Raw genomic sequence first — 22,652 nt, forward strand, 5'->3', positions numbered from 1 at the left:
GCAGGGAGGCACAGTGTCCCTTCGCCTATGCAACCTTGCCATCCAATTGTGGGACTTATGCATAGCCAACAAGATATTCCTTGTGGCCACTCACATTCCTGGTCGCAGACCATCTAAGCCGAGCGGGACTCAGCCTCCACGAGCGGGGAATGAACCCAACATACCTCCTCCCACTCTTCCACAAGTGGGGAGTTCCCCAAGTCGACGTCTTCGCCACACGAAACAACAAAAAGTGTCCTCTGTTCTGCAGTCGAGGAGGCAAAGACCCACAATCTCTGGGAGACGGCCTCCTTTATCCTTGGTCTACGGGACTCCTTAACCTGTTCCCCCCCTTACCTCTGCTTCTGAGAGTGGTCCGCAAGATTCTCAAAGACAACGCGGACTGTCTCTTAATAACACCATGGTGCCCAAGACAACCTTGGTTTTCAGCAGTCCTTGAGCTATCACAGGGAACTTGCCATCAATTCCCTCCAGCTCCGGACCTTCTCCTCTCCCGTCCTACATCACAACATACCACAGCTGAAGTTGATAATGGGGGATAATGACATCGACTTCTCCGCTCATGTAAGGAATGTCCTGTTGAATTCCAGGAAACCCACTACGCGGAGGTTCTACGATTATAAATGGCGTAGGTTCTGCTCTTCGCTTGGAGATGATGCCCCTCGAGCCACCTCTGTGGGTCTCGAACGAGTCTTCCAATTCCTCCTCACCCTAGTCGAGGAGGTAAAGACCCACAATTTCTGGGAGATGGTCTCCTTTACCCTTGGTCCTCGGGACTTCTTTACCTGCCCCCCCCTTACCTCTGCTTCTGAGAGTGGTCCACAAAATTCTCAAAGACTGTATTAAGACTGTATCTTAATAACCCCATGGTGGCTAAGACAACCTTGGTTTTCAACAGTCCTCGAGATATCACAGGGGATATACCATCAGTTTCCTCCGGCTCAGGACCTCCTCCTCCTCTCAGACGCCCCCGTCCTACATCACGACATACCACAGTTGAAACTGACGGCATGGCTGATAATATCACTGGCTTTTCCTCCCGAGTAGTGAACGTCCTTTTGAATTCCAGGAAGCCTACTACGCGGAGGTCCTACGATTATAAGTAGAGAAGGTTCTATTCTTCCCTAGGTGATGATGCCCCTTGAGCCACCTCAGTGGGTCTCGAAAGAGTTTTCCGATTCCTCCTCTCCTTAGCTGACTCGGGACTTTCCCATTCATCGTTGAGAGTTTATTTGGCCGCCCTCTCGGCCTACAATGGTCCAGTTGACGAATGCACTTTGTTTTCTCATCCGATTTCCAAACGGTTTTTAAAAGGTTTGTTACACCTCTACCCTCCTGTCAAAACTTCAGCCGTTCCCTGGGACCTTCCTCTAGTTCTCCGCCAGCTCACAAGGAAGCCCTTTGAGCCGCTCGCGACATGCGACCTCAAACTCCTCGCATGTAAAACAGCCTTTTTAACTTCTATCACATCGGCAAGGCGAGTTGGAGAAATATTGGCTTTCCGGCACGATACACCTTACCTATAATTTCTGCCAGACAGAGTCTGCCGAAGGTGGTGTCAGAGTTCCTGCCGAAGGTGGTGTCAGAGTTCCACCTGCAGGTGGAGGTCTTCCTCCCTGACTTCTTTCCAACCCCAACATCAGCGGAGGACAAATTATTACACACCTTGGACGTGAAGCGGGCTCTTCTGTTCTATCTAATAGAACACACCCAACTAGACGGGACTCACATCTTTTCGTCTCGTACGCTCCGGCACGTCTGGGTACTCGCATCACGGCCCAGCGCCTGTCAAAGTGGATTGTAGGTCTAATCCATCTATGTTACCTACTCGCCAAACAGCCATTACCTGGCCCTATCAGGGCTCACTCTACCAGGGCTGTCGCGACTTCCACTGCCTTCCTCCAAGGAGTGCCAATAATGGATATTTGCAAAGCCGCTACCTGGGCCACGCCTAACACCTTCATCAGGCACTACGCCCTAGAAGTCTGTACAAACACCAATACCAACATGGGACATCACATTCTGTCTTCGGCTACGCAGTAAAAGACCTGCCAGCACCCTCCTCCAGGTAAGCTACTGCTCGCTAATCTCCCATGGGTGTGAAGCACAGAGACCACGTCGAAGATAAGCAGGTTGCTTACCAGTAACTGGTGATCTTCGAGTGGTCATCTGTGCATTCACATCACCTGCCCTCCTTCCCTGCTGCTGTCAGCTTCTACATTTTTAATAGGAGTTGATTTGCGGCGGATTGTAGGAACTGGCGGGATGTCTGCGCCCACCCCTCTGGGCATTCGCGGTGGGGTTCCTGCACATGCCCAAGGGACTGGGCGTGGAAATCTGTTAAAAGAGCTTGCTGCAGCACTGATCGATCCAGCGCGTGCGCACTAGATCCCATTGGTGTGAATGCACAGATGACCACTCGAAGATCACCAGTTACTGGTAAACAACCTGCTTTTTGGTGTGGTGGTTAAGAGTGGTGGACTTTAATCTGGAGCACTGGGTTTGAACCAGGTTTGATTCCCCACTCCTTCTCCACATGCAGCCAGGGGGTGACCTTGGGCCAGTCAAAGTTCTCTCAGAGCTGTTCTCTCAAGGGCAGTTCTCTCAGAGCTCTCTCAGACTCACCTACCTCACAGGGTGTCTGCTGTGGGGAGATGAAGGGAAAGGAGATTGTAAACCGCTCTGAGACTCCAAGGGAAGGGCGACGTATAAATCGAACTCTCCTCCTCCACCTCTTTCAGTATTTAAGACCAGTTAGATGAAGGCACAAATCTCAAATGTTTGGGGTACTATAGGCCAGAATTCTGACCTCCAACCCCAGGGCAATGGGTATTCCAGCTGACAATTCTAAGCTATGAAAACTTCATGGTGCCGGAAATTTTTATTTTCAGTCGTTAGCTACGATTTATGAGCCGCAGAAAAGGACTGTAACTTCACAACGGCTTGTTCACAAGCTGCCTTATGTCAAACCAGCTGTCACATCACAGTGGGAATTTGCCAAATATAGAAAGGGAAAATAAATATTAAAGAGGAACACAGTGATGCTTTGCTTTGCCTCTCGCCGCCTCTGTCTTGAAGCTCCCACAGAATCGGGTTTGCCGTGTCTTGTTTGTGTTAGACGCCGACTGAATCGGCTCTTGCGAAGGCATGTCACTGTTAACGCTCTTACGTTCATTCATGAATGCTAAGGAGCATGGAAACATACGAGAAACTAGAGTATCTCCGTGGAGTGTGTTGGGAGAAAAAGAGGTGCTTGAACAGCTGCAGGAGCTCGGGTTTGAATCCTGACCCTGCCACAGAAGCTTACTGAGGGAATTTGGGCCTGTGATGTTCTTGGCCTAACCATCCCCACAAGGTTGTTGTTGAGGATAAAACAGAAGAGTGGAGGATGAGGTTGTAAGCAGTGTTCCCTATAAGCTGAGTCAGTGTGAGCTAGTTCAGTTTTTTAGCCTCCGGCTCACACATTTTTGTCTTAGCTCGGGAAGGATGGCTCCAGAGAAAACCAATATATGCCATAGCCAAATCACTCGCTCACAACTTTAATGCCAGTAGCTCACAAAGTAGGATTTTTGCTCACAAGACTCCACAGCTTAGAGGGAGCATTGGTTGTAAGCCTCTTTGGTTCCCCATTCAAATCATTATTTCATCTTGGTCAGGTATAAATATTCATTATATTCAATAAGCAGTAACATTCAATACATACAGATTTTAAAACACTGATGCAAAATTGTCTGGTAGTTTACAATCTGTATGTATTGAATATTATTGCTTATTGAATATAATGAATATTTATACCTGACTAGGGTGAAATAATGATACACTATGCACTTTACTAAATGATGACCATGAATAGAACACATTAGTTTGCTAAAAGGTTCTTGCCGTGTATATTTATTTGTTACTAGACTCTCCTAACACTGCAGCTCGGGTTGCTTCAGCCTCCAGGTGTGGCCTGGAGATCTTCCAGAATTAAAACTGATCCCTAGACTACAGAGATCAGTTTCCCTGCAGGAAATGACAGCTTCAAAGGGCAGACTCTATGGTAAACCATAGAGCAGGGGTGTCGAACTCATTTGTTATGAGGGCCGGATCTGACATAAAGGAGACCTTGTTGGGCCAGGCCATGTGTGTCATAAAATGTAATGCCAGGTAGCGAAGATATAAAGTTTATAAAGGACACAAACACAAAGGGTTTTTTAAAAAACTTAAAATAAAAAACACACTTAAAACATTAGCACTCTTGCAATATTTTGTTTATTTAACAGTGTCTGATAACTGACACCTCTTGCTCTGAATTGTTGCCTCAAAATGCCTGTGCTGTTGCAATCCTGAGTATGCCATTCAGGTGTGTATCTGTAAACTGCAAACCTACAATGATGCAGCAGCAGCAGCAGAACTGGAAGAAGAAGCAGAAGACAGCCAGTTCCACTGCGGGCCTGATAGAAGCCCTCCGGGGGCCTCATCTGGCCCCCGGGCCACATGCTTGACACCCCTGCCATAGAGTCTAGATGAATTCCCTCTCCAACCCCCCCAAAAACTCTCCAGGAATTTCCCAGGCCAGAGTTGGCAACCCTTAGATACAGATGGAGTAAATGAAAAACAGAAGAGGGCGTGGCTCTTGGTTCCCAGAGGTATAGAATGTTGGGCCTCGCTCTCCTCTGGCAGTTCAGTTTTTTCTTACTTGGGTGACATTTTTAGCAAGCGGAGAGGCTGTAGGGAAATAAATTAAGAGCAAAGAGAAGCTGGCAGCTCCTGTTCAGGTGTGGGTGGACTCTTGAAGACTGTAAACCGCTTGAGTCTGTGTGCTCAGTATGCCGTGAAAGGGAAAGATCCCTCGCGTCCGCTCCCCTTTTCATGGGGGGGGGGAAAGCCACTTTGAGGTGCGCCGTTGCGCCTAATGGAGCGGCGGCGAAATTATCATTTAAATAGCAGAGGTTAATCGACAAAGGGACGCAGCAGCGTGGTGATGGAGGGGGGGAGCCTCAAATGCTCATATCTTATTTTTATTCCGTCTGCCTCTTTGGCACCTCTCCCAACACGAGGGCCGCCAGCTTGCGGACGCGTCGGCACATATATCATTGTCCTTCTGTTCGCTTTTGAACTGTCTCCTTTGTGCTTTGGTGCTCAGAACTTCACTGCAACAGGCGACGGCTTAAAAGGGTCTGCTCCTCGGGAATTTTTCAGGAGTGGGGAGCTGGTAGGTCAAACTCAGTGTCCTTCAGACGTGTTCATGGGAAACTGTAGGTTGCACATAGCACATATACATGAAATCTGGCTGATGCTGGGGTAGGTAGTCAGCCTTTCAAGGTCCATCTCTTTGACTAGCAGTGATCCTCTGGGGTCTGCAGCTGAGATCCTGCATATTACCTACTGCCAGATCCTTTTAGCTGGAGATACTAGGGATTGAAGAAGGAGAAGAAGAGACTACCCAAGTGAGTCTCAGAGTGGCTTACAAACTCCTCTCCCTTCCCCTCCCCACAACAGACACCCTGTGAAGTAGGTGGGACTGAGAGAGCTCTGACAGAAACGGCTCTTTTTCAAGGACAGCTCTTATCAGAACTATGGCTTGCCCAAGGTCATCCAGCAGGTGCAGGTGGAGGAGTGGGGAATCAAACCCAGTTCTCCCAGGTTAGAGTTCGTGCACTTAACCACTACACCAAACTAGATACTCAGGCAATTAGCTATGGATCCTCTGCAGTAGTATATATGGAACACCTGAGGATAACCTTATGCCGAGTCCAACAATCATTCTATCAAGGTCAGAACTGTCTACTCAGACAGGGAGCCGCTCTCCAAGGTCTCAGGTTAATGTCTTTTACATCACCTCTTACCTGATCCTTTCAACTGGAGATGCTGGGGATTGAACCTCAGGCCTTCTACATGCCAAGCAGAGGCTCTGCCACTGCATGCCACAGCCCCTCCCTATGAAAACAGATGAAGCCGTCTTATACTGAATCAGACCATCGGTCCGTCAGTATCAGTATTGTCTACTCAGACTGGCAGTACCTCTCCAGGGTCTCAGGCTGAGATCTTTCCTATCACCTTGTGCTTGGTCCTATCTAACTGGAGATGCCAGGGATTTAACCTGGGACCTTCTGCATGCCAAGCAGATGCTCTATCGCTGAGCCACACCCCCTCTTTACAGCTCTCCAGGGTCTCAGGCTGAGATCTTTCCTATCACCTTGTGCTTGGTCCTATCTAACTGGAGATGCCAGGGATTTAACCTGGGACCTTCTGCATGCCAAGCAGAGGCTCTGCCACTGAGCCACGGTCCCTCCTCTAGAAGAACCACTGCTTAACTATCCTCTCTGCTCGATTCACAATGACCGCAGAGGGGAGAAGATTAGGTTTCCCCTTCCCCTTTAGAGTATGCTTATGAATGCGGATTCTAATCTGCTTTAGTAAGGGGTGAGCCTAGAACCGGGGGTTGGTGAACGAATTGGGAACTGAAGTCCTGTGGTTTTGTACAGGTGTGTTTGTGGTCCTTTCCAAGGTGGCTAGTTAAGCGGATTTCTGTGTTGCAGTCTTTCCTACTTTCCCAAAGTCTTTAGCTGATTCCAGGTCAAACCAGTTGCTTGAAGCGCTTGGGTGCTTAGAATTGAGAATGAGTTCAGTGGACAAGCCAGTCGGTACTTCCGCTTTTACCTTTCTGTCTGTTCGTTCTGTGTCGCATCCTGCTTTGCAAAACAGGATTATCCAAGAGGACTTTTTTTGCACAGATGTTTGTGTGGGTGTTAAGTGCCATCAAGTGGCTTCCTATTTAGGGCAGCCCTGTGAATTAATGAATAGATGCCTTCGAATTATGGTGCTGGAGAAGACTCTTGAGAGTCCCTTGGACTGCAAGGAGATCGAAATCAGCCAATCCTAAAAAAAATCCACCCTGACTGTTCCCAGGAAGGCCAGATCCTGAAACAGAGCTTGGCTCTTTGGCTCTTTCTTATATGCCCAGGGTAATGCCCAGGGGTCATTTCTTAGAAAAAGAGGTGCAGGAGCTCATTAGCATAACTCATTAGCATGACTTATTTGCATATGCCACACCCCCGACATCACCGGAAGAGGGTCAGAAGGCAACACCCACCGCTCAGGCTCCCCCTCCCATCGAATTGGTCAATTTCACACAATTTGCTACGTGGCCGCCTTTTGACCCGCATCTCCCCCCACCCCTGATTTTCCCCGTGTCTTCTCGAGCCTGTTTTTTGAGGATTGAGAAGACGCGGAAGAAATCGGGGGGAGATGCGGGTCAAAATGCGGCCGTGCAGCGAATAGTTTGAAATTGAAGAATACGATCGAGGGGGAGGGCAGCTGCGGGGTGGGGGGGGGACTGAAGAGCGACGGCGGCACAGCTGCTTGTGGGGAATCGGTCTTTGTTTTAAGGCTTGTTTCAGCGCTGGATTCAGATTTCCTTAGTCTGACCCCTATTGTACCATTCATTGGACGTGGGCCCCCCCCACGTTGATTGACTTATACTATATAGCAATAGAAAAGAGCAAGACTAACAAATGTTGTGGTGGTGGGGTTATCAGCTTTTGTGTGTCACTGCTCACTTCTCCAGATACCTGAAGAGGTGAGCAATAACTCACGAAAGCTCATCCCCTGCCACAAATCTTGTTAGTCATAAAGGCGCTACTGGACTCTTTTTTCTATTGCTATACACAGCTGCTTGTGGGGAATCGGTCTTTGTTTTAAGGCTTGTTTCAGCGCTGGATTCAGATTTCCTTAGTCTGACCCCTATTGTACCATTCATTGGACGTGGGCCCCCCCCACGTTGATTGACTTATACTATATAGCAATAGAAAAGAGCAAGACTAACAAATGTTGTGGTGGTGGGGTTATCAGCTTTTGTGTGTCACTGCTCACTTCTCCAGATACCTGAAGAGGTGAGCAATAACTCACGAAAGCTCATCCCCTGCCACAAATCTTGTTAGTCATAAAGGCGCTACTGGACTCTTTTTTCTATTGCTATACAGTGAGAGCCAGTTTGGTGCAGTGGTTAGGAGTGCGGACTCTAATCCGGGAGAACTGGGTGTGATTCCCCACTCCTCCACTTGCAGCTGCTGGTGTGACCTTGGGTCAGTCACAAGTTCTGTCAGAGCTGTTCTCTCTGGAGCATTTCTCGAAAGAGCTCTCTCAGCCCCACCTTCCTCACAGGGTGTCTGTTGTGGGGAGGGGGAAGGGAAAGGAGATTGTAAGCTGCTATGAGACTCCTTTGGGTAGTGAAGGGCCATGGGGTATAAATCCAATCTCTTCTCTTTCCTGCTGCTACAGTCAGACTAACTCGGCTACCCATCTTGATATATCACACTGAGCCTTGAGTCTCAATAAAAAAAGGAGAACTTTAAATAAATAAGCCAATTTAGTAATACAAAAACACACACAACCATACACACACACCTGGCTGATTTCCCATAAAATGACGTTAAGGGGAAGTGCTATTTAAACTGTTAAATGCAATTTTTCCTCCCATGGTCATTACTAATGTGCTCAAATTTCTCATGCTGTTTCCTGGTGCAGCCATTAGACACTGTCCTATTAAGTTCTGACTGGCTATTAGCATATATTAATGAACTCCGAAACCTGCAACACGTTAAAACAATCCTGGGCTTTTTATTCCATTCCTCTTTTAATAAATGGAGCTGCCAGGAGTCATTTTGCATGTCTGCTGGTGTTCTCTCTCTCCCCCTCCCCCCGGTTTAGCTAAAAGTGAAAAACCTGAGTTTGCTTCAACCTTTCTTGGTGCATGTGCTTAAGTGAAGGAAAGACGCCCTGGAATAAGAATCAGATTTTTGCCCTGAGCCGGAAGTCCCTGGTCTCATCCGATCTCGTAAGCTAAGGAGGGTCGGCCCTGGTTAGTTCTGGGGTGGGAGATCACCAAGGAAGTCCAGGGTTGCTACGCAGAGGCAGACAATGGCAAATCACCTCTGAACATATCTCTTGCTTTGAAAGATTGGATAACTCGCTGAAAATGTCGAGGCAGTGTGCGACTGCAATAAAAAAGGCCAACGCTGTGCTGGGGATTATTAGGAAGGGAATTGAAAACAGATCAGTCAGTATCATAATGCCCCAGTATAAATCAATGGTGCAGCCTCACTTGGAGTACTGTGTACAGTTCTGGTCACCACACCTCAGAAAAGATATTACAGCACTGGAAAAAGTGCAGAAAAGGGCAACTCAAATGATAAAAGGGTTGGAATACTTTCCCTATGAAGAAAGGGTAAGATGCTTGGGGCTCTTTTAGCTTGAAGATATGATGACTGAGGGGTGACATGATCGAGGTTTACAAGATTATGGATGGGATAGAGCAGGTAGAGAAATAAGTCCTTTTTTCACAATGCAAGAACTCGTGGCCAGGACAAGAGGATCTCTTTCATTTCAACACCGTAAGATCCTAGTTTTCCCGGACCTCCCCCCTGACGTCCTTGCTAGTCGCAGAGAATTGAAGCCGATTACTGAAGCGCTCATGCAAGCTAAAATAAGCTATAGATGGTTCAAGCTCACAAAGCTGCAAGTAGCACACAATGACAGGCTGTTTTATATTGATGATCTAGTGGCGGCTCCTCACTGGTGGAATGAGCTCCCGGAAGAGATCAGGGCCGTGTGGGACCTTTTACAGTTCCGCAGGGCCTGCAAGACGGAGCTCTTCCACCAGGCTTTCAACGAGGAGCTGCCAATACCACTACCACTACCACCAATTATTACCATCTGACCATCGAGGTGGATAGGATCGGCCCTGGGGAGAGGGATAGAGACAGAGCCAGGCCTCCGCAGGTGACCAGAAGGCGGCTGAAGGGGGAAACTGGGGGAACTGTGATTATCGTTTAGGCCACACCATTCAAAGCTTAATAAATGGTGATCAGTACTGCGAGCATTTTAAATGTGTGATTGTTTAACTGTTTTTAAACTGTTTAAAATGTTTTAATTGTTTTATGTGTACCAGGTACATTGTACCGACTTCGTAAGCCGCCCTGAGCCCGTTCGCTGGGAGGGCGAGGTATAAATATGCTAAAATAAATAAATAATTTCTGAGCAGTCGGGTTAGAACAGATAAAAGGCAGTCCTTCTTTACCCAAAGAGTGATTAACACATGGAATTCACTGCCACAGGAGATGGCGGCGGCTACAAGCATGGATGGCTTCAAGGGGGGATTAGATAAGCATATGGAGTAGAAGTCCATCAGTGGCTATTAGCCACAAGGGATAGATGGGAACTCTCAGTCTGGGGCAAGTGATGCTCTGTCTTCTTGGTGCTTGGGGGGGGGTCAACTGTGGGAGGGCTTCTGGAGTTCTGGCCCCACTGCTGGACCTCCTGATGGCACCTGGTGTTTTTGGCCACTGTGTGACAGAGTGTTGGACTGGATGGGCCATTGGCCTGATACAACATTGGCTTCTCTTATGTTCTCTTATGTTCTTAGACCAGCGGTCCCATTTAGCTCAGCATTCTGTTTTGCACAGCTGCCCCGGACGGCCAATCAAACAGGGTACAGAGGCCTCCTGGCACTGGGATGCAACCGTCTACTACAAATGGAGGCTCTCATTGGTGGATCCCTCCTCCTCGGAGCTGTCCAGTCCTTTCCAAAAGCCTCTGATGCTTGGGCCCGTTGCTACGCCCACGGCAAGCAACCTCACAATTTCACAACTCATTGAGTAACTACTGCCTGGCAGCTTCAATAGGCACCTCTAAGTGCTAACATAATCAATTACAAGTTCTCTGCCCCATACTTAAGGGTTATAAATTCAGTGTTGGACTGGATGGGCCAGTGGCCTGATTCAACATTGGCTTCTCTTATGTTCTTAAAACCCTACGGGGTCACTCTTAAGTCAGCTGTGACTTGAAGGTGCTGTCCACCCACCACCCGGAATCAGATTTAACGAAAGAAAAACCGATTTATAACAGCAGCAGTTGGCGATAACCCAGTTTGCTTAGTTTTGCTAAGCTAGTTAGCTGTAATTGCTGAGAAATCCAAAGTCCTGGTCGAGCCCTTGGGAGACGGCGGCAGACTTTGCGATGAAGCCTTAATTCCACGCCTGGGTCTCCTTTTGAAGTTCTTTTGCCGGCGAAGGGGAACTTTTAGATCAGGAACGGCTCGTCCTGGGAGACCGAGACATTCTCCCGCTGGCTTCTTGAAGTCAAGTTTGCGCCGTTTGTTCTTTTTTGTAGGGACTGAAGAGAGGAGAAGGTCTTTTAAAAAAAGAAAAAAAAAGATGATGGTATATATCACGTCTGAGGTAGTGGCTGAGCCCAAGATGGTGTCGTCGCTGAGGTGATTCAATCCCGGAATAGTACTGTCAGATACACGGGGCGCAGGGGGGAGAATGTTGGCATCTAGGTTTGTTTCAGGGTTTGTCCCTCGGTTTGCATCTCTGTTAGGCTCTGATGTTGTCAGCAAGGAGGTGTGATAGGTTAGAGGACTGTCTGTAAGCAAGGAATAGTTTTCCACCTGAGGTCTTTGAGTGAGAGAAGAATAATTGTCTAGGACAGGAGTCCTCAACGTGGTGCCCATGGTTGCTATGGTACCTACTGACATCTTTGCTGGTGCCTGTCGAGTGTTTTTAGAAAGGGCCATGGGGCCAGGCCGTGTGGGGCTTTTGCCTATCAAGACTTCCTAGAAGAAGAGACAAGAAGAGGTTGTATTAAGACCCCACCCTTCACTACCCGAAGGAGTCTCAGAGCGGCTTACAATCTCCTTTCCCCTCCCCCTCCCCACAACAGACACCCTGTGAGGTAGGGTGGGGCTGAGAGCTCTTTTGAGGACTGCCCCTGAGAGAACAGCTCTGAGAGAACTTGTGACTGACCCAGGGTCACGCCAGCAGCTGCGTATGGAGGATTGGGGGAATCAAACCCGGTTCTCCCAGATTAGAGTCCACGCTCCTAACCACCACACCAAACTGGCTGCACCTTGTGGCTATTGGAGAAGTAATTGGCTGTGCAGATTTTTGAGAACGTTGCCTTGACAGCAGCTGCCACCACAACACAGGGGGTCTAGCCTTTGTGACTGAGGTTAAACTGCGGAAGCCATTTTGTGGCTGGCTCTGCCTCCTGAAGCAGCCATTTTGTGGCAGCCATTTTGTGGTTGCGCCTACCACGTTGTGTCAGTATTTTAAAGGTGCCCTCAGCTCATAAAGTTTAAGGATCCCTGGTCTGGGAGAAGTGATGCATTGGCTGGTTTGATTTGGGAGCTGTCGGTGACAGCCTGTTCACCTCCTCCAAGACAGCCTCGTAGAGGAGAGGTTTCTGGGTATCAGTCTGGCCTGGTCGATCTGTTTCTTCACCCTGTCCGGTGGGGATTGTAATCCCAAGACTTCCTGATATAAATCCTTCAGGTAGGAGTCCCTCTCCAAGGAGATGGAGCAGATGTGGGTCTAACATAACATTTGGCTGTTGACAGAAACCAGTTTCAACGTGGAATTTGTTCCCATGATTATGGGACGGCTCTTTCTCTAGAGCCTTGATCTGGGTGGCTCAGGACAGGCCGATCTCATCAGCTCTCGAAAGCTAAGCAGGGTTCGGCCATGGTTAGTACTTGGATGGGAGACCACCAAGGAAGTCCAGGGTTTTTACATGGAGGCAGGCAGTGGCAAACCACCTCCGTTCCTCTCTTACCTTGCAAACCCTCTGGTGTCGCTGAAAATCATCTGCAGCTTGAGGGCCCCTTGGCCTGGATCGTCCAGTCTAGTCTGATCTCGTCAGGTCTTGGAAGCTAAACGGGGTTGGCCTGGTTAGTAGGTGGATGAGAGACCACCAGAAAAGTCCTGGCGCGCTATGCAGAGGCAGGTAAGGACAAACCACCGCTGTTCCTCTCTTGCCTTGAAGACACTACGGCAGGGGTGTCGGACTCATTTGTTATGAGGGCCAGATCTGACATAAATGGGACCTTGTCGGGCGGGGCCATGTGTGTCATAAAATGTAATGCCAGGTAGCGGAGATACAAACGTTATAAAGGACACAAACACAAAGGGTGTTTTTTTAACTTAACATAAAAATATGCTTAAAACATTAGCTCCATACTACTAAATCCTACTATTGATTTACTGACATTCGCCACAGAAAGCTCATGCTCAGAGTTCTGAGTCTAGGACCTAGGTTAAAACATGAAATGGCTTAGTGATTAAGAGAGCCTGGCGAAGGAAGCTATGATACAGCAGCAGCAGCAGAACTGGAAGCAGGAGATGGCCAGTTCCACTGTGGGCCTGATCCGGCCCCCGGGCCTCATGTTTGACACCTCTGCCCTATGGGGTTACCATGCATCAGCTGCAACCAGACAGGGCTTTGCAGCACCTTTCTCTAGACTGGTGTGTGGAAGACTTGGGAAATCTCTCACCTCAGGGACGCTGTGGGGGCAGAGGGTTAAAGATATGGCTCCAATGCTGAAAATGTTTGGCGCCACAATGAAAATTTCTAGGCGCCAGGTTGACCTGGCAGCTGGGATTTGTCAAGCCCCGGTTTGCAGTCCCTGAATCCAAACCGAGCGTGCCCAAGTGCTTTCTTACTCTATAGTAACTGTGTTTTTTTGTGTGTGGCCGCTTAGGTTCCTTTTGTCTGGCTTCGTCCTTTGTTTTTTAAGGACTCTTGTTTCCTGGGTGACTTTAAGAAGCTTCCCTGTTCCATCTTGCGAAGCCTGTTGGGTGTTGGTTTCCTTGTTCTCGTAGGAGACTTGAGACTCCTCTCCTATCTCGACAAGAGGCTTTGTGTCTGCTTGTACTGTAATGAACTGCGCTTTGTTTCCTTCCCGAAACACGCTTTGCCGCCTGGAATGCCTCCATTTGACAGACAGCCCTTACCAAATTAATTTTATTTAATTATCTCCCCGGGCTAAGCTTGAATAAATTTGGAGTTAAATTCGCCGTTCCTCTCTTCTCCCCCGAACGCAACAGAGTTTAATATCCTTGTTAAAATCTGATTAAAACCAAAATTGAGTTTTTTGAAGTCTGATTATCCCATGAAATGGAATTTTTAAACCTAATTACAAACGGATTTGCATACTCTCTCTTCCAGCTCCATTGAAAAGGAAGTTGAAATAAATTTATTAATGAAATCCTCTTCCGCTGTCTCCTTGGGGCGGGATAGGATTGGAGGCGGCTGCGGGGGGGTAAGAAGAGAGGGGTGAAAAGTCACTCCCCCCCATCTTCGAAATTTTCTTTCCATTTAATGTGGAGCTCCAACCCAGCTACATCTCTGATTTCTTACTTTGCGTGTTTAGTTTTCTGGCTATATAACCATTCTGAGTAACTATAGAATTTCGGAGGGAAGACTTGCAGGTTTGAAAAGCTCTCGTTCTTTGGATCTTTTTATGCTCATAGAGAGGAATACACTGTAGTAGGAGGATAGAATCATAGAATGTTAGAGTTGGAAGGGACCTTGGAGGTCATCTAGTCCAACCCCCTGCACTCTGCAGGAGCATAGCTGAAAGATAGCCCTACAACATACCCGAAAGATGGTCGTCCACAGGGGTGATTTCCTGCAGGAGTGCACAGGAGCGGAGCTCCGGCAGTAAAGAGCCCCGGGGGCGGGCACATGCAACAAGCCCCACCCCCTGCTCCCAGCAGCCCTCAGTCAGAACAAGAAGCAGCCAGGTAATCTGCAGAGCTCCCCCTGGTCCAAAACAGTCCAGTGACACATTTAAGACCAAGTTTTATTCAGGTACAAGCTCTCCCTCCTTTGCAAGGACAAATCTGCACGTTCCCCCCCCCAATAGCTAGCAATCCAAAACAGTCCAGTGGAGCCTGAGTGGTGGGTGTTCCCATCTGACACACTTCCGATGATGTCAGGGGGTGTGACATATGCAAATGAGTTATGCTAATGAGTTATGCTAATGAGCTCCTGCACCGCTTTTTCTACGAAATGACCCCTGGTCATCCAGCCTCTGCTTGAAAACGTCCAGCGAAGGAGCACCCACCACCTCCTGAGGCAGTCTGTTCCACTGATCGACCGCTCTTAACAGTTTGGAAGTTTGGAAGTTTCTCCTGATATTTAGCTGGTAACGACTCCCTTGTAATTTCCACCCATCAGATCTAGTCTTGCAATCCGGAGCAAGAGAGAATAGATCTGCTCCATCTTCTACATGACAGCCCTTCAAGTATTTGAAGACTGCAGTCACGCCCCCTCTAAGCCTTCTCTTTCCCAGGCTAAGCATATCCAACTCTTTCAGCCTTTCCTCGTAAGACTTGGATTCCAACCCTCTCACCATCCTGGTTGCCCTCTTCTGGACACTCGAGCTTGTCCACTTACAAGGGAAGGGAGTGTGTTGCATTGACTTACAAGGGAAGGGAGTGTAGATTCCCTACTATGAAAGTTACCAAGTTAGGTTTCGTGCGTCTGCTATAACTAGGTGTGGAACTAGGGTTGCTAGGTCCCCCCGGTCACTGGCAGTGTGTGTGGGGGTAGGGTCTCCAGACCCAGGTTGGAAAACTCCTGGAAATTTGGGGATGTTGCCTAAAGAGGACAGGGACTTCAGTGGGGTAGAATGCCATAGAGTCCACCCTCGACTCGAGGAGGAGAAAAGGGGGGAGATTGGATTTATACCCTGTCCTTCACTACCTGAAGGCATCACAGAGCAACTTACAATCTCCTTCCCCTCCTCAAAACAGACAGCCTGTGAGGTAGGTGGAGCTGAGAGAGCTCTTTTGATAGACTGCTCTTGAGAGAACAGCTCTGCGAGAACTTGCAACTGATCCAGGGTCATACCAGCAGCTGCACGTGGAGGAGTGGGGAATCAAACCTGGTTCTTCCAGATTAGAGTCCTCCGCTCTTAACCACTACACCTAACTGGGTCTGGAACACTTAAAATCCCCCAACATTGCCCACAAGGCTTCTGACTGAGCATTGGACATTAGATTGGGAATCAAATGCACTACATGCAGCGGCTCTCCAGGATCTCAGGCAGAGGTCTTTCACATCACCTCCCACCTTTAACTGGAGATGCCGGGGATCGAACCTTGGATGTTCTGCATGCCAAGCAGAGGCTCTCCAGGCAGCCGTCCCCCAAAGTGGTGAGAAGATGCAATCCTTTCAGCCATGTATTCTGACCCCTTGGAAATCACATGGTCATCCTATCAAAATCTCTTTGAAATCTATGCCCATATGCTGATTTGAGTGGCTCTGGCTTGCGCCACTCAAGAACTGAACAAAGCAGTCTGACGTGGTGCACTTGAGTACTGAAGCTGCAGTACATAAACTATCTTCTCTTAAGCAGGTCCGTTGATTGTGAGAAGGTCGCCCTGCAGTTGGAAGACTGGGGACTAGGACTCAGAACCTTGATTCTATGATTCTATCACCTACTCTCTCGTCCATTCAACTGGAGATGCTGGGGACAAAAACTGGGACCTTCTGCATGCCAAGCAGATGCTCTTCCACTGAGCCACAGCCCCTCTTTACAGCTTTCAAGGGTCTCAGGCGGAGGTCTTTCCCATCACCTCCTGCCTGGTCCTTTTAACTGGAGATGCCGGGGATTGAACCTGGGACCTTCCGCATGCCAAGCAAAGGCTCTTCCACTGAGCCAAAGACCCTCTTTACGGCTCTCCAGGGTCTCAGGGGGAGGTCTTTCCCATCACCTCCTGCCTGGTCCTTTTAACTGGGGATGCCGGGGATTGAACCTGGGACCTTCTGCATGCTAAGCAGATGCTCTTCCACTGAGCCACAGCCCCTCTTTACAGCTGTCCAGGGTCTCAGGCGGAGGTCTTTCCCATCACCTCCTGCCTGGTCCTTTTAACTGGGGATGCCGGGGATTGAACCTGGGGCCTTCTGCATGCTAAGCAGACGCTCTGCCACTGAGCCACAGCCCCTCTTTACAGCTGTCCAGGGTCTCAGGCAGAGGTCTTTCCCATCACCTCCTGCCTGGTCCTTTTAACTGGAGGTGTCGGGGACTGAATCTGGGACCTTCTGCATGCCAAGTAGAGGCTCTTCCACTGAGCCACAGCCCCTCTTTACAGCTCTCCAGGGTCTCAGGCGGAGTTCTTTCCAATCACCTCCTGCCTGGTCCTTTTAACTGGAGATGCTGGGGACTGAACCTGGGACCTTTTGCATACTAAGCAGATGCTCTACCACTGAGTCAGGGCCCCATCCTGTGATACCTTTACCAGTCTTTAGAAGAAGGAGGAGGAGGACGAGGAGATTGGATTTATACCCCACCCTTCACTCAGAGTCTCAAAGTGGCTTACAATCACCTTCCCTTCCCCTCTCCACAACAGATACCCTTTGAGATAGGTGGGGCTGAGAGAGCTCTGAGAGAACTACTCATGACAGAACAGCTCTGATAGAACTATGTCTTGCCGAAGGTCATCCAGCCAGGTGCAAGTGTAGGATTGGGGAATCAAACCTGCTTCTCCCAGATTAGAGTCCATGAACTTAACCACTACACCAAACTGGCTTCCTTGGGCCCCTTTTTTTTTTTTACCACACAGTGATACTGTCCGAATAACTCCCAGGTGAGTCCAAAGTTTCCAGTTGGGTAGCCGTGTGCTGGTCTGTAGCAGTGGTGAAACAAAACCGGAGTTCGGTGGTCTGTTAAAGACTAATAACGTTTATTCCAGCATAAGGTTTCGTGAACTGCAATTCGCTTGATCCGCTGCACTGGAGCACAAATCCATCATTCCCCGCAATTTATCCGTGAAACAGAAAGTTGATCTTTGAGAGGAGCAGGGTTCTACAAAGCCAGACGTGTTCAAAGCAGAGAGCCGGTCTGAAGAGTAAGTGGAGGAGAAGCCCGATACAAATAAGGGATTACAGAGGTGTTGCCAAAGGAATTGACATCTGTAAGGGGGTGGTGCAGGGCGGAATTAGCAACGCGGCAATGCCTCCTTCTTGAACCCTGCAGGAGAGCGTTAAAGTTCTTCCTTTTTTTGGGAGGGGGGTATTTATTGCATTTCTCATACGTGCGTATGTGTGTGTGTGTGCGCGCGCACCTGGAAGTCATGGTGACCTCTGGTGACTGACCCCTACTGGGGGCCTGGAGGATAGCCAGAGAGGTGGCTGAATAAATCCTGCCCCCGCCTCCCGCCTACTGGTATTCCAAGGAGGTCTCCCATCCAAATACTAGCCAGGGCCCACCCTGCTTAGCTTCTGAGATCTGACGAGATTGGGCTTGTCGGGGCTACCCAGGTCAGGAGAGCACAGCGCCAGCGGTCCCTCAAGGGCTGAGCTCCGAGCGATCGATCGTTTCTTCGGATTTAAAGGGTCTCCGAACAATTGGAGGCCACCCCACGCTCCGGGGCAGGACCATTGGGGGGCAGGGGGCTTGAGCTGAGGTCCCAGTGGGAAGGCAACTCACTGGGAGACCAAATTAGCTCGCTCTGAAGCAAGCCGGAGGAAGAAGCTCACTGTGGTGGGCAGAGCTGTTGCTACCGTGAGCCAATTTTTTTAAAAAATTGTTTTTCACCAATATAGAATGAAACATAGGTATATATAATGATATACATCAAGAACGAATCACATTATCAAAATCACTAAACACATTGTACCCTTATAGATTTGTTAAAATATATAAGAACAACAAATACTTTTTACCAAACTTTAAACTAGATTCAGCATGAAAAGTGTATGTAACATGCTTTTAACTAATTTGTGTGGTGTCTAAGAGTTGATGCAGGAATGCACAACTAGTCAGTGAGGTGTTTCAACTATAGAGGTATCGCTTATACAAAGCGTGCTTTATGAGTGTAAAATAGTGAGATAGATTGGATTGTATGGTTGGCATTCTGTTTTTAGGATATATTCCAAGAATGGGAGCCATTTCTCATTAAAACTTGACTGTCCAGGATATATTTCAGATTGTTGCAATCGGTCAGTTCTCCATAATGTAGTGGTCCCAGATTCTATTAATCCAGTTGTTGCAAGTTGGGGCATTAGGAGATTTCTATTTGGATGCAATTAGATTTTTTGCAGCAACCAAAAGGCTGCGTATGAAATCTTTTCCTTTCCAACAGTCAAGGTTCTACCCCTTTTTTTAATCCCAGTTGTAGGAGCCGCCCCTCTCCCCTGGCCCAAACGATAACAGGCGAGTTGGCAATTACGCTTAGGCTGTTCCGAGCCCCCTCGCTTGGCAGCAAGGCTGCTAAAGCGACGCGGTGGTTTGTTCAGGGATGAGCCGGCGATGGAGAACGGTGATCGCCAACATGCCAAACTATTTGCATCTTTCATGCGATTACTCTCCAGAAGCGCCACTTTTTGTGAATGAGTTTTTGAGCCTTGGTTCGTTCCCTTGCCCGCCTCCCCCTTTTTTTCTTGGAGTGAGATATTTATTATTGATGGGTGTTGTTGACGGGAAGCCGGCTTCCGCTCGAGGGTGTGTGATATCCACTTAGTACCGCAAGTGCCTTTGGCTCACTGGCCCACACTCATCCCTTGACGCTTCTGTTTATGGCTGTCGCGGAGGAGGGAACGGTTGCTCCTTGCACCTAGTGTTGGCACGCTTCTGTTGAAGAAAAGGATGTAACGTTTAAGCAAGTCCTTCGTTATTGTTTTATGTTATCGAAAACAGTTATATGCTGTCTTTTCCCGAGGCGGTGAACAGGGCGGCATTGAAGCCTTTAAAACATTCGAACAGCGTGGCAAAAACCTTTTGGTCGGTAGAAGACCTGGATGTTAAGCAGGGTTGGCCCTGCTTGGTTCTTGGATGGGAGTCGCTACACAGGGAACATAAGAACATCAGAAGAGCCCTGCTGGATCAGACCAATAGTCCATCTGGTCCCGCATCCTGTCTCACACAGTGGCCGATCAGTTCCTCTGGATGGCCAACAATGGGGCAGAGAGGCTGAGGCCTTCACCCGATAAGATCCTCAGAAGAGCCCTGCTGGATCAGACCAATAGTCCATCTGGTCCAGCATCCTGTCTCACACAGTGGCCGATCAGTTCCTCTGGATGGCCAACAATGGGGCAGAGAGGCTGAGGCCTTCACCCAATAAGAACCTCAGAAGAGCCTTGCTGGATCAGACCAATAGTCCATCTGGTCCAGCATCCTGTCTCACTCAGTGGCCAAGCAGTTCCTCTGCACAGCCAACAACAGAGCAGAGAGGCCGAGGCCTTCCCCTGATGTTGCCTCCTGGCTCTGGGATTCAGAGGTTTAGTGCCGCTGAATGTGGAGGTTCCCATCAGTCACCATGGCTAGTAGCCATTGATAGACTTATTCTCCATGCGTCTATCTAATCCCCTTTTCAAGCTCTTTATTCCTGTGGCCATCACAACATCCTCTGGCAGCAAATTCCACATTTTTATCATTCTCTGTGTAAAGTATTTCCTTCTGTGTGTCCTGAACCTACTGTCCCGCAGCTTCATCAGATGCCCTCGAGTTCTAGTTTTTTGGAAGTGGCAGAAAAAGTTCTCTTTGTCAAGTCTCCCCACCCCATGCATAATTTTAGAAGCCTGTATCATGTCCTTCCTTAGTTGTCTCTTTTCTAAACTGAAAAATCCCAGACACTTCAGCCTTTCTTCATAGGGAAGGTGTTCCAACCCCCTAATCAGAGGCAGGCAATGACAAACAAAAGCAGAGGTCCATCAGTGGCAGTTAGCCCCAAAGTATAGATGGAACACTCTGTCTGAGGCAGTGATGCTCTGTGTTCTTGGTGATTGGGGGGTAACAGTGGGAGGGCTTCTGGAGGTCTGGTCCTGCTGGTGGACCTCCTGACGGCACCTGGGTTTTGGCCACTGTGTGACACAGAGTGTAGGACTGGGTGGGCCACTGGCCTGATCCAGCATGGCTTCTCTTATGTTCTTATGTCTGTGGCAGTGTATTCTTGGTGCTGTGCATTCTTGGTGCTTGTGAGGCAGCAGTGGGAGGGGCTTCACCTTCTCTTGCCTTGAAAACCCTACCAGGTCACCATAGATTGGCTGTGTCCCGAAGGCACTTTGTACACACAAAACTGGGGTTTTTTTTGCTGACCAAACTGAGGAAAAGCTGTTTTCAGATTATGTATGGATATCCGCCTTTGACCTAGTAACAGACCTATTTGCTTCCTTTTTAGCACCCTGCAGATAAAATACGGCTCCATAGCTTGATTCTCTTAAGTGGCTTGTGCGGAAGTTCTTGTGGCTCATCTCACATTCCTTCATATCCAAAAGCACCTTGATTGTGGATCCCTTTTGTGAGTCTCCCGCAGGCTTTTGACTTGAGTTGTCATTTGCCCTTGTTTTTAAAACATTCTGATTTTTTTTTTAAAAAAATAATACCCCCCCCCCCCCCCCCCCCCCGGTTTCCTGGAGAGAGTCACTGCATTTGTTTTAAAGTTCCGAACATGTTCTTTTTCCTCGCTAAACAGTTCAAAGAGCGCATCTTTCTAATCAGAGGAATATGCTCGCATCCCTGGGGTGGTCGCACTGGGTTTAATTGGAACTTGGGCGGCTTTGAAGTCCCCTTAATCCTCTCTGAGCTGGGGAAGAGAATTTGAAGGCAGCGACCGTAAATCTGAAATGTCTTCGTTTTATTTACATATGTCTGGGGAGGCGTATAATTCGTTTTTTTCCCCGGCGTTCTTAAGCTGCGTCGCTTGGTTTCTGGATGGCAAAGTGAGATGGGTAAAGTCAGATGGCACAGGATCGTGCTGTAGATTTGTGTACGTGCAACGTCTAACCGTTGTCCTATGAAAAGGTCATACTTTTTTGTGTGTGTTTTTATGTGTGTATGCCTGGAAATTGCGATTGACTTCTGGTAACTTTTAGTGGGAGTTGAACATTTCTGAGAGGTGGCATACGATTGCCTGCCTCTGTGTCTCGGCCCTGGTTTTCCTTCGAGGTCTTCCTTCCAAGTACTTGCCAGAGTCAACCCACCCCCCACAAAGCATCAATAAAACAATTAAAAGCAGAGCTAAAATGCAAACCGAAATATATTTTTAATTCATTTAGACTTTGCCTTTCTCTTCAATGGTGAACCAGAGCAGCTTACATTGTTCTCCTCTCTTCCATTTTATCCTCACAAGAGCCCTGTGTGGTAGGCTCGGTTAAAAGCATGTGACTGGACCAGGGTCATGCAGTGAGCGTCTGTGGCACAAGTGGGGATTTGAACCTGGGTCCTTCAGTGCCCAGTCTGGCACTCTTAACCACTATACTACATAGAAATACCAGTTAAAACATTGGGAAGGAAGGAGGGCTCACTGAGGGAGTGCTAAACAAAATGAAGAAGAAGAGATTGGATTTATACCCCACCCTTCACTACCCAAAGGTATCTCAGAGCGGCTTACAAACTCCTTTCCCTTCCCCTCCCCACAACAAACACCCTGTCACTGAACCAACCCATTTATACTGTTGAAAGGAAAAGCCATCTTTTAATAGATACTTTCATTCTCGATCCCTGGGGTCCTCACATTTCTTGACCCTCTGGGCACCTTCGGAATTCTATCACCAGTTGGTGGACGTGACGACAAGATGGCTGGTGCAGGAGGCGGAGCCGACCACAAAGTGACAGGGAGGGAGGTTATTCTCCACTCCAGCAGTAACTCTTCAGCATTTCAGCCAATCTGCGCCTCTTAAAGATGCCTTTTAATCTGCACAGCCAATCAACAGCCCTGCCCCGCAAAAGTCCCACCCACTTTCTGAAAAACATTTGCTGGGCACCAAGAAAGGGGCCGCGGTGGCTCAGAGGTTAAGACGCTGAGCTGCAGACTGGAAGGTCTGTAGTTCAGCAGTTCGAGACTCCAGTGCTGTGTGACGGAGTGAGCGCCCGTCTCTGGCCC

The 22,652-nt window shown here is 48.6% G+C and overlaps 1 protein-coding gene and 2 non-coding genes across 3 annotated transcripts in view; 1 reads left to right on the top strand and 2 right to left on the bottom strand.

The window, feature by feature from the left end:
• The window catches only part of MAD1L1 (MAD1 mitotic arrest deficient-like 1 (yeast)), a 760,935-nt gene that overhangs the window by 44,248 nt on the left and 694,035 nt on the right, over positions 1-22,652 (top strand). The window lies entirely within an intron of this gene.
• Positions 16,566-16,637, bottom strand: TRNAA-AGC. The gene has a single exon. It is a non-coding gene; the product is annotated as a tRNA-Ala (tRNA).
• Positions 16,704-16,775, bottom strand: TRNAA-AGC. Its single transcript has one exon. It is a non-coding gene; the product is annotated as a tRNA-Ala (tRNA).

The sequence above is a fragment of the Gekko japonicus genome, unplaced genomic scaffold (genome assembly GCF_001447785.1).
Source record: "Gekko japonicus isolate JY-2015 unplaced genomic scaffold, Gekko_japonicus_V1.1 scaffold196, whole genome shotgun sequence".
NCBI lineage: Eukaryota > Metazoa > Chordata > Lepidosauria > Squamata > Gekkonidae > Gekko > Gekko japonicus.